The 13,086-nt window shown below is 36.7% G+C and overlaps 1 long non-coding RNA gene across 1 annotated transcript; it reads right to left on the bottom strand.

Moving 5' to 3' along the window:
• Positions 1-1,710: 1,710 nt before the first annotated feature.
• LOC118661860 lies at positions 1,711-10,985 on the bottom strand. The gene is made up of 3 exons (XR_004969503.1): positions 10,344-10,985; positions 3,304-3,446; positions 1,711-3,145 (listed from the first exon to the last, which is right to left on the bottom strand). It is a non-coding gene; the product is annotated as an uncharacterized LOC118661860 (long non-coding RNA).
• Positions 10,986-13,086: the final 2,101 nt, after the last annotated feature.

The raw sequence follows: 13,086 nt of genomic DNA, 5'->3' as shown, positions 1-13,086 counted from the left end.
TTGTGTCTTCTTCAAAGCTGGAATTATTCAAAGACATTTGATGATACCTAGTAAAACTGGTTAACTTTTTAAAATAGCTATTAAAAACTGGTATCTTTAAAAAACTGATTAATTTGATCATATACATATTATTAGTTTTTAGTGAGTATGGTTAATATGAAATAATATTTGTTAGTCTTGATAGCTGATATTGTAGGCAAGGCAAGGTAATAGGTGTTCTGTTACAGCAAACAGAACATTCTACATAGAGCTGAAGGGATGCACAATTGGTTGCACCACAGCAATGGTAAAAAAATATATATTTTTTTATTTCTCCAGATTAATGAGAATCCTGAACAATTGATTTAAAAACAAGAACCTCAAGAAAATGAAATGCTACAAACAATGTTTAGAAGAATAATTTATTCGCACTATTCACAGTGGTTGTATTGTTCAAATAGTGATTTTAGCAATGACTTGCAAAAGCTTGTCATTTTATACACACACAGTCATTGAGAAGACACAGCCAGGCATGTTTCCCCATGACTCACCCTGGATGGTTTTTTTTAAAACGACTGTAAGCAAACTTGACTCTAAATGTATTCAATGACTAATATAAATGCTTTACATAATCTATCACGTGTGAGGAATAGAATTTGTCTATTCACTTAGTCCAAAATATTTTGTTATTATTCTCATTTTGTTTTGTTTTTGCTGTAGAACACATTCCCTTTATCTAACACATATTTTTTTTACTTTAATTTTATTTTTTCAGATGTTCCCCCCTCCCCTTTGCCCACCTCCACCCAGCCCCCCCTTCCTCTTCCCTCTGGCAATCACCTCACTGTTGTCTGTGTCTATGGGTTATGCATATATGTTCTTTGGGCTAATCTCTTCACCTAACACTTACTTTTAAAGGCTCTAGCAAAAAGTCCTCATCTGAGAAAACATGCTATGTATTAGGCAGTTGGGGACTGAGCCAATTCGAGAACTAGGAACACCTAGCCTGCCATAGAAATTGAACAATTAAACTCTTCAAGTGTCTGCAATGGAAGTCAGAAAACAGATTCTCCTGACTCTTGCACTAACTCCTGTGTTCAGGGGAAAACTGCTTAAACTATTACAGCAGCTAACATTTATTTAGTCCTTGCAACATGATGGGAATGTTACCAAGCATTAAAAAGGGGTTTTCTCACTGAACAAACATACGTATAGTTCCTATTAGGGACCTAACATTATTGACCTCATTCTCGCATCAGAAAACTGAAGCTCATAATTTACATCTAAGTTCACACAGCTAGGAAGTGTGGAGCCAGGCTTTGAACCCAGACAGTCTGATTCCAGAAATCAAGCTTAACCACATAATCTTCCCTCCTCTCCTAACCTCATTTTCCTCTTGTATATAATTGCAGGAGAAATATAGGGTGTCCTGAAACATGCATACATTTCATTTCCAAAATTGAACTATCAGCTGTTATATAGTTTTGGGGACACTTTGTATATTAACAAGATAATGTCTAAAGCACTTTTATGCTTTAACTTATTTTTTTAAGCCTCACGCGAGGATACGTTTATTAATTTTAGAGAGAAAGGGAGAGAGACAGAAACATCAATATAGGTTGCCTCCCATATGCACACTGACGGGAGGTCGAACCTACAACCTAGAATATATGCCCCAATGGGGAATCAAACCCACAACCTTTCTGGTGTATGGAACAACACTCCAACCAACTGAGCCATGTGGCCAGGGCAGCTTTAACTTATTTTTAATATCTATGTTTCCAGGTACCTTGCCCTTAAGGAAGATATAATTCAGCCAGAAAGCTGTCTTCAATACAAATATTTATATATACTACAAGGTTATACATAATTAAAATGGCAAAGTTCAACTAAATAAATATTAATTCAGCACCATGGATGTACCAGATGCAGTTTAGTTATATAATCCGATAACATATTGTATATTTATACGTACATGAATAAAATATTCAAAATGGGAAAGCTTCCGGTTTAGAGAGGAAATGGCAAGTGCAAACTGATCATTTTAATAACAGGAAACACATGTTATGAAGGAAATATTCTTAGGACACTTTGAGGAGGAAGCACAAGGCACTGAATCCATTCTGAAATAACAAGGGGAGAAAGAAAAGGTCAGACAAATCACCCTCTCTAGAAGATGTCAAGCTGAGCCTTAAACCGAAAGTAGGAGGCAGCCAGCAAGGGAGGGGGTGGGGGTGAAAGTTCCACAGAACAAGGAACAGAATGGCCTGTGTGGGAAGCAACAAATACTGTGACGTCGCTGAAGCCTCACATATGAAGTAGAACATAATGGAAAACGAGACTAGAGAAGGGGAGGTCTCACATCATGGAGAGATTTAAATACCTATTACTTTCTACAACATAGATCCTAACCAATGGGTCATGGTCAGCAAAGAAACAACACATGCATCCCATTTCCCCTGGCCTATGCCCAAGGTAGGCATCACTCATCACTAAAAGATGACCGATCTTCTCCCGACAAATCTCATCACAGTCTCATAGTCTCCTCAAACCAGTGCTCTAGGCATTCACCATCATGGGTTGGAATGTGGGTCCACGTTGGATTCCATCTGTGCTTCCAGTTGTAGCTGATGGACAACTGGCCAGAAGCTCTTGTTGGACTCGCTGTAGATTGGACCCTTGCCATTGTCAAAAACAGGAAAACAATGAACAGAAGGCCAATCTTAGAGGCAGATAATTCAGGAAGATTAGAGTACAAATCTCTTTTTCATGAAATTTCAAGGAAGATTAACGATGTCCTTGTGCAATGGCTTTGCCAAACAACTGCAAGACGGTTTCCCAATCCTAATGATACCAGGGACGTTGTATTCTGCCATTGTTTTTCTTATATGCTAAAGAGTCAAAGTTCAGCAGGATTGCAGCAGGGAAAGTCCATCCCAGAGGCTGACAGTACTTGCTGCAGTGCAGAATTTAGCAGGATGAGGCTGGGCGCAGTTTGTCAGCAAAATCACCTCATTATAACTCAGCTCCAATTCTAATGAGGACCACGGCATTTTCTTAAAACACGTGCTGTGGTGAAGCCAGTCTTCAACTTTTGTAGTTTGTGAACAATCCTGTTACACGCCCTGATTATTTGTGATCTCATAAGTGGTCTTCCAACTGTATTCTGAAAATATAAATTTTCTTAAGTGAGGTTTTTGAAGTAATCACTTCATTAAGTTTCACCATTAAATGTGACAGAGTTTATACAAATTTTTAGTTACATAATTATTCAAATACATTCTAATCATAAATCTTTTAAACAACAAAGGGGTAGAGACACACCTCGTTCTATTGCTCTTCACTTTATGGTGCCTCACAGACATTGCATTTTTTACACATTGCAAAAAGATTGCGACTGGCTTTGCTGCAATGCTCGCTTTATTGCGGTTGTCTGGAAAGAAACCTGCAGTATCTCCGAGGCATGCCTGTGGGGAGAATGAGAAGTGAAAATCTCCCACGCTCTCTCTCCTACCTATCGCCCACTGTGCCCACCTTATCAAAGGATCCCATTCTTCTTATCAGAAGCACTCTAAATTAACATTTAGGTGTGCAAACTTCCGGACGTTTTTTCTACATAGGTGTATGTACACTACATACTTTTGTCTGGAGGACTTCTTATCACTATATAACTTGTTCTACAACTTGCTTTTCCATATAATATGTTTGGGAAATCTTTCCTTGTCAGAATTTATGTGATGTTTAGGAGCTGGGAGGCTGGGTGAAAAAGGTGAAGGTATTAGGAAGTACAAATTGATAGGCACAAAATAGTCACAGGGATATGAAGTACAGCATAGGCAATATAATTAACTAGAGGCCTGGTGCACAAAATTCATGCATGGTGAGGGTGGGTGTCCCTCAGCCCGGCCTGCACCCTCTCCCAATCTGGGATCCCTCACGGGATCAGGCCTAACCTGGCCGTCGAACATCCCTCTCACAATCCGGGACCGCTGGCTCCTAACTGCTGGCCTTCCTGTCTGCCTGCCTGCCTGCCTGCCTGATTGCCCCTAACCACTTGCCTGCCTGCCTTCCTGATCACCCCTAATCACCTCTGCCTCGGCCCCCACCAGTGTGACTTCGTCCAGAAGGATGTCCAGAAGGTCGTTCAGCTGTCCCATCTAATTAGCATATTATTCTTTTATTACTATAAATAATATTGTAATAACTATTACAGTGCCAAGTGGAAGGATCACTTCATAAATTATATAAATGCCTAACCACTATGCTGCACACTTGAAACTAATATAAAATACCATTGAATGTTAGCTGTAATTGAAAAATAAAAATAAACAGTGTATTTGATTTTAACCATTATTTAGGATTCCATATTCACATTCCTCTACTAATGGATATTTAGGGTATTTTCACTTTTTCTTTATGATGTGACAATTGATTCCCTTAATCATATATCTCAGTGCACACATGTATGTAGAAAACGTATTTAGACGTGGCATTTGCCTGTTCAAAGTGTAGGTAGAGTATCATTTTCAAGTACTCCCAAATTGCATTCTACCTGCCATGTACCTTGCTTTTGGCTATTATAAATATTTTAAATGTTTGTCTAGCTGAAAGGCAAAAATATATCTGTTTTAATATGCATTTGAACATCTCCACATGTTTATTAACTATTTGTAACTTTTGAATTTCAATTAGGTTTTCTTCCTTTTTAATTTTTATGAAGTCTTTTATACATTTTTTTTTGTCAGGTTGACAATTGTCTTTTAATTTTGCCTTTAACATCTATTGTACAGAAATTCTGGAACTTTTAAACACTAAAATCAATTGATGCTTTCCTTTATGACTTCTAAATTTTCTGAATCCCTGGGGTAATAAATATGCTCACTTTTATTTTTTATACCTGTTACTCACAAGGCCTAATGGCCTGTATTTCAATCTCCTAATGAGATAAGTGTGGGTCTGCAGCCTTCTTGAAAAGCATGGTGAACATAAGCAAGGCTCTTTAGGGCGCAGGTGGCAATGCACAGTGCACAATCAGGGGACAGGCTCTTTCCCGACCTTTCAACATAATCCAGCTTTGAAATCTTGTGGCTTTGGGAGTGTGGGCTGGCCAGAGACAGCCCCTTAGACAGGGACATTTCCACTAGGTGTACCTTTGACATCACTTAGGCTCTTCTTGAGATCAGCAGGAGAAGCCATCTCAATGGGACTCTACCTTCCCAATGGACTTTGATAATAATAATAATCACAACATTATTATTCAACTAGAAGCCTGGTGCACTAAGTTCGTGCGGGGGGGGTGGGTGTCCCCTCAGCCCAGCCTGCACCCTCTCCAATCTGTGACCCCTTGGGGGATGTTCGACTGCTGGTTTAAGCCCGACCAGGATCGGGCCTAAACCAGCAGTTAGACATCCCTCTCACAATACAGGACCTCTGGCTCCTAACTGCTCACCTGCCTGCCAGCCTGATAACCCCTTACTGCCCCCCCTGCCGGCCTGGTCTCCCCACGCAGCCTGCTGTTCTGTCATCTGTCTGATTGTTTCAGTCGTGATGGCCCCTGGATTTTTATATATTAGGATATTAACATCTACATAATAATGATGGTGATAAACATGCCTAACATTGGCAAGAAGTTACTGTGTACCAGGATCTCATGTACCATCTCACTTAATACCCCCACCAAACTTAAGATGTAGGCATTATTGCTACTATGACTATCAGCTACTCACATCTTTTGAAGGTGCCACAGCTTATAAATAGCAGAGCCAGGATTATATCAAAGTCTGTCTCATTCCAGAAACTATGAGTATATGCAAGGGATTATCCTGCCTCATACTCAGATGGTTATGAAATAAGCCTTTCAGAATATCCAAAAAACAACTGGGGGAAATGGGTGAAGTGAGTAAGGCTCTCAAATCTGTAAAGGTTTGTGTCATGTAAATTGAGTGTTAAATCACTATACGGAGAGTCAAAAATTGATACAGAAAAAGAAATAGAATAATTTCAAGATGAATCTAAGATGGAAATGTGAAAAAAAATTAATCCATAAAAGTACTAAAAAGATCAAATGATCTTTTTAAACAACTTGGAAAAGGAAATAAACTTTTTAAATGTCAAACAAAACTCAGAAACCATTAAAAATAGATGATAAATTTTACTATATATATAAAAAAACTTTTAGCATTGCTAAAAGACCAAAGTCAAATGACAAATGACAACTTTGAGGAGGAGAGGGGTGGAAATTTTCAACCAACTCCACTAATTAAAAAAAAAAAGCTAATAAATAGCATTTAATGTAAACTGTTCACATAACTCAGTAAGAAAAGTCCAAGAGTAAAATTGAGAAAAATGAAAAATAAATATTAATAGAAAATATAATACAAATGGTTCTTAAACACATGAATATGCCTCACTGATAATCTTTTAAAATAGTAAACAGAATCCTAATGAGGTGAGAGTTTCATCTACCATTTTGCCATGATAAAATCGAGAGAGGAAGAGGAACAATGTTAGACTTGAAGGGAAAATGCATTATGCAAAATGAATTATAAAAAATGTGTATTCCTTTATACATTGTTGGTTGAAAAGTATATTGGTACAACTTCTCTAAAAAAAAGATTGAGATTAAAAGTTTTTCAAAATAAAGTTTCACATACTCTTTGTTCCAACAATTCCACACTTAAGATGCTACAGATATATGATCACTTATGAAAATGATATGCATATAAAGATATTCACTTTATTGTAATAATCAAAATGAGAAACAAGTTAATAAGGAATTATTTACCACTCAATAGGGTAAATAAATTACAGCACACCAATACAGAAGAATACTCCAAAGTCAATAAAAAGAAATAGGCAGTTTGAATAGACTGATCTATTATTAAGTTAAAAAGCAAGGTACAGAGAAGCATATAGATTATGGCAGCATATGTGGGGAAAATTTTTTAAATAAATTTTTATTTTTCAATTACAGTTGGCATTCAATATTGTATTAGTTTCAGGTGTACAACTCAGTGATTAGACATTTATATAACTTATAAAGTGATCACCTCAATAAATCTAGTAGCCATCTGACACTATACATAGTTATTATAATCTTTTTTGATTATATTCTCTATGCTGTACTTTACAACCCTATGACTATTTTGTAACTACCAATCTGTACTTCTTAATCCCTTCACCTTTTTCACCCAACCCTCCCCTTGCCCCTCCCATCTGGCAACTGTCAAAATGGAAAACTTTATACACACACATACACACAGAAAATCTCTGGAAGGATTTACAATTAAAGGAAGAAAACTGAATGATCCTGAAATAAGGGTGAGAGAGATATTTATTTTTGTCATATATTCATGTATCTTTTAAATTTTGAGTCAAGTATAAATGTAACCTATTAAAATAGCAATAATTAATGTTATTGGAAAATTTACAAGTATGTCTTCAATAGGAAGTATGTTTATTTAAAAAAATAAAGATAATTTCAATGCCTATCAACAAGGGAATGATTTTTTTAAAGGGGATACATGGCGTAATGTGCTGCTGTTAAAAATTAGTGTATTCTTTATACAGGGCTGTTAACTTTTAAGATTTAAAAACATGAGTTATCATAGAATAACTATAATCTGGTGTCAATGTTTTTTTTAAAACAATTACATACATGTATGTATATGCATATATCTAGGTATGCTTGTGAAAGGGCCTGGAAGTTTATGAATATCCAAAAAATAGGAGGAAGCAGTGGATAATCCTCCTTGTTTTTTATTCACTCTGTTGTTAGGTGTTATACTTATCACTAATCATTAAATATATGAATATACTCTTCATAATTAAAATCATTGACACCTTATTTGTATTTAGAGTAGTGGTTCTCAACCTTCCTAATGCCGTGACCCTTTAATACAGTTCCTCATGTTGTGGTGACCCCCAATTTCATTGTTACAAATTGAACATAATTAAAGCATAGTGATTAATCACAAAAACAATATGTAATTATATATGTGTTTTCCGATGGCCTTAGGAGACCCCTGTGAAAGGGCCGTTCGACCCCAAAGGGGTCGCGACCCACAGGTTGAGAACCACTGATTTAGAGAATGGAGAAGTGGTTATATAATATTATTACTTTCTTAGTTTTCTCTGAGTTTCCCAGACATGTATATTGTCTTTTTGGTATACTCAATATACTCAAACATTAGGAAATGTATGCAAAATAAATGAGAAATCTTTACTGAATTACCCTATGTTAATGTTGATATGCTGAAATTAACCTACAGTCCACTCTTAGACTTTAATGAAGTGTTTTATATAAAGAGCTTTAAATAAAAGCTATTTGACTGGGTTAAAAATAAAAACACTAAAGCACTTTTCAAATTAAATTAAGAAAACAGCCTCAATTCTAACTCAGAATTTTTTACTATGTATTTATTCTTTTGAAGCCCGGTGGCAGGACAACTTACAGATGGTCTGATGAGCCACAGGAAAATAACCTCGCTTAGCTCATGAATCATAAACAGTTACTCTAAATAGTCATTAATGCAACTTTTCAAGGCATCTGCCTCACCCCAAGGGATATTTTACCTAAGTTTGCATCTTGCTCAAAAGCAAAATAGGTGGATTGATGCCCTGTTTATAAATGAAGCTGCCTCATAATGAAGTCCTTTGGGTACTTCATAATCTAAATTCCTCACCACAAAGGATTAAAATTAATTTAATTTCATACAGAAATTCTCTTCTGCAATTAACAGAGTTTATAAGAAGGATCATATTTAGTTTTTACAATTAAATACCACTGAGCACCCTAAAATACTAGAAGACCTATACAGCCATATTTTTTAGAATACCAGCCATTAATGGACAGAAAGCATGTTTTCTACACATTCCTTAGTGTACTTGAATGTTTAATTGTTTTTAACACTTATTAATCAACAATGAATTTTCCATTTTAAGCCATGCATTTTTAGTTGACTTTATTGGGGTGACATTGGTACACAAAACCATACAGGTTTCAAGTCTACAACTCAATAAAACATCATCTGCACACTGCATCATGTGTCCATCACCCTTTGCCCACCTCCACCTACTCCCCACCTCCTTTTCCCTCAAAAGAAGTAACTTATCTTACATTGGCCTGAAGAACTAGTCCTGAGTAGGAATAAAATTCTCTAAGGACTGAAGAGGTGAATCAAGTAATATTCAAAGTTGCTCAAGTATTGCTCAACTTGTTCTAAGTATGTGATATTTAACTTTATTTTTTTAGATACAAGGAATGTATACTATATGTTTTTGCAATATAACTCAATGAGACTCATTTATAAATAATATTAAAGAGAGTGAGTGTAATAATACTAGACTATGTCCTTTCATAATTAAAGACACTGGTAATGAAGTGGCTTCTATAAAGGTTAAAAATGGTTGCTATTCTATGCTACCCATGAAATATCCAGTTTAACAGGGCCTGGCAGGTAGCAATGAATATAAAAATATCCTAAGAATCCTACCTCTAGGCTGTCTCCATTCCTACCAAACATTTTATGGAAGAGTAAAAAAGCTTTGGTTTCTGCATTTATTTTTCTCCTGTGAAGTGGACATTCTGGAGAAGATTGCATTACCTAGAAAATAAGGGCCATGAGTACTATTAGAAAGATCAATGTACTGGAAATCAGGAAATGTGAGTTCTAATCAAAGCTCTGTCAAGTATTGGCTGAGTGTCAAAGGAGTGTCATTTCTTCTATGTGATCCTTAGTGCCCTCATTTTGCAAAATAAAGGGCTAAAATTAAAAATTCCCTAAGGTCTCACTCACCAGGTCAAGGCAATGGAGAAAAATGTGTAAAAGAATGTCCTCTTCAGTGATATAAACAAGTTGAGAAAATACAGGCAAATTGTGAACTTTTTGTGCCCTGGTTTCCAGCTCAGGATAATAATAAGATCTACCTCATCAGATAATTGGGAGTTATCAGGGAGTTCATATGTGTCAAGAGCTTAACACATTTTCAATAATAATGATGAAAATGTTGAAGTGACGTTAGTAGTGTTAGTTAGTGAGGATGAGCTTATGAACTGGACGTTATGAGATAAGAAGGTAAGATAAAAATATTTGGATAATCTAAAAACTGTATAAAACCTAGAAAATACAAAATGTGATTATATAGTAGTCAGAGGAGAAATTCAGTTGAGGAATTTTTTAATGTGTCATTTATGTTTATCTTTTTTAGGTGCCTTAGATACTTGATCACTGGGAAAATAAATCTCAAATTCTTTTCATTGCTTTAAGCACATAATTACATTAAACCTAAACATTAGATTTCAAGTACAGGCATTAAAAAAACATCAAATGTAAGGTTTTGCAAAATTAGGCAAAAGGACTTACTGAGAGTGATACCAGATTATTCCTTGTCTTGCTCTCATCCAGGGATTTCCTTCACAGCACGCTTCTCTCACCATCATGACCCAGAGATCGATGTTTTTCAGTCATCTGGCTATAAAATATCAATCTTTGAAGAGCGGGCACCTTATCCAAATGAGTTATAAAAACGGGAGACGAGCATGTAGAACATGTAAGTTCAAGTCAAGACATCTGCATTGTATTTCTAACTCTTCCTAATCTGTCTTACTCTGCTACCCCAGGTTCAGATCCTGAATTGCTCTGTGTCTACATATGTGACTCTTTAAAATGACAAGAACACTACGAATCTCTTGCGTACCTCATTCAAAGAAAAAGAAATTTAGAGTTGCTATCTCACCTTCAGATTTAAAGAGCAACTTCTCCTGAGGTAACTAACACATTATAGTTATTTAAAATATTGAACGTAAGTCCTCCTAGTGCCCTTTTTTTTACTTCTTCTTTTCCCCCCTCAAGCCATCATTGCATGCAATTTTATAACTCTGCTCTCAAAAATAGTCACATGCTTCTTCAAAAACAGATTCTTTACAGGTTAACAAAGTAACCCATGTGCCAACTGGAAATGGAAGTTCTTAAGCAAAGATCCACAACCCCCCTGCCAAGATGGCTAGCAATTTCACACTTGAATTCAGTGTGCCCATTGGTTCCCTTCTGATTCATGGGGCCTTCTTTATCATTAGTGTGGGTGTTCCTTGGAGAAGCTTCATCTAGTGACTGACAGCACGAAGCAACTTAGGCAGGCTTCCAGGAAGTACTGTTTTGCCAAAAGATAACGAAACTCTAGCTTGATGTTTTCCAACTCAAGTCCATGTCCCTGTTAAACTGTGAGGGTGTGAGACTGAAAGCCACTCTCTTTTGGTTTGCAGAAACTTTATAGTTAATGATTGGCTGGTATAATCAACACACTAGCGCCAATGAGAGACGAGAGGAGATGGAGCAAAAGGGTAAAGGGTGCAGTTATTTTCAATAAAATGGATGGTGGTTCTGAAAACAGACTGTTAAACTCAATCGCTCTCTTTAGGGGAGAGTCAAATCAGATGCACATGATTTAAACTCCTCTGTGTTGCTAAAAACACTTTTTGCACTATCCCCCAGATCAGGTGGACAAAATTAGCCCTTAGCAAAATTAGTATGGTTGTGGTTGTTTTGTTTGTTTGTTTGTTTTATAAACTAATTTCTTCTTTTGTCCACCTAATGGCCAAGGATTAATTTCTTTCTTTTTTTTGTTTTTTTAAATTACTGTTGGCTGCAAGTAGATAACCAATCATTTTCAAATTCTGTGTGAGATAAGACTAAATTGGCTCAAAGTGAGGGCGTGAATGTTTCTCCTGCAAATAAGGTAAATAGATGTGGTGTATGTTGGGTTCTTCAAAGGTTCATTTTTACTTATTGGGTGAATTTTATTTTTCAAAATTTGAGATTCTCGGATCCATGCGCTGTTGTAGCTCAAATCAGGTTGCCATTGCCTGACCATTGTTCTGTGATGTCCATGTCTGCTTGTCTGTCATGGGCAAAGCCCATCCCCACAGGTCCTGCTCGGCCTGGGCCATATAGCAAGTATGCTCTTAAAGCCAAGTACAAACAATACAGGAGATTTAAAACGACAAGAAACACAGCAACTCAAATTTATAATGAAAAATAAAATCCACATCGTCCTATTTGGCATAAAGCCCCCTGAGGGCAAAAATAGTGACTCCTCTATCTTTGCATCCCCAACACTGAATACGATGTCTGGCATTTTATACATTAGTTGCCTGAAACATTACTTGTTAGCAATGAATAAATAAAGGAGGTCTTTCCAAGTCACCCATAACACCATGCAGCTTGGTGCAGGGGCTACAGCAGCCTCTGTGAGTCCGTGTCCTCATCAGTAAATTGATGGATAATATCTATCCTCCAGGGTGGCTGGAAGGAGTAACTGAAAGAAAAGGTGCTGACACAGAACCTGGCCCAGAGCAGGTACTATTTGCTGAACTAGGACCTCGGATACTTTTAAATGAACTAATAGGCAAGAAAAGAGCATCAATCCCACTCATTCACAGAGATTATTTGGATAAGGAAGAGAAAGTGGGCATTCCCTAAATATGGGAAATATTTATAGTCTCCAGTCCCTAGATATAGAAACTGCATTTATAACAGCAAAGGATTTCACAAGAACAACTTGCAACAGTCCAGAATCTTACATCTATGTATATGCTCCCTGAGCTACTGGACACCGAGTCATTCAGGGGAACTAGGGAACATGACTGAAATCTAAGTCTGTAAACCTCCGTGGGCAGCGTCGCCAACTCTGCCCAGCTCAGAGACTACTTCAAAGAATCTATACAGACAGCTTCATGTTTCAAGGGCCTGAATATCCATCTTGAGTACCCAAGTCTCATCTCTTTCTCTTTGTTCTTTTAGACGCTATTTTTACTTTAACTAACTCATTCCAATCTGCATTAGGGAAACGGTAAAGTGAGATAAAGAAACGTTTATCAAAATTAGTCGAATTTATTAACTATAGAAATGGGTTTAATCAAGGCAGAAAACCATGGTTGTTAAACCATCTCTGTGCCCTCTTACAGCTGTGCATTGAGAGTGACTAGGACTATTCTTCTCAGGTTGCAAAAAATACAAAGTGTACTTTTATCCAAATGAATAAGCTAATCAATTTAGAGCGTTCTTTCCTCCTTGATAAAGGAATCTGAGGCCAAGGTTAGTAAAATAA

The sequence above is a fragment of the Myotis myotis genome, unplaced genomic scaffold (genome assembly GCF_014108235.1).
Source record: "Myotis myotis isolate mMyoMyo1 unplaced genomic scaffold, mMyoMyo1.p scaffold_m19_p_8, whole genome shotgun sequence".
Classification (NCBI taxonomy): Eukaryota; Metazoa; Chordata; class Mammalia; order Chiroptera; family Vespertilionidae; genus Myotis; species Myotis myotis.
The sequence above is the reverse complement of the archived record's forward strand: the minus strand, read 5'-3'. Positions and strand labels throughout refer to the sequence as shown.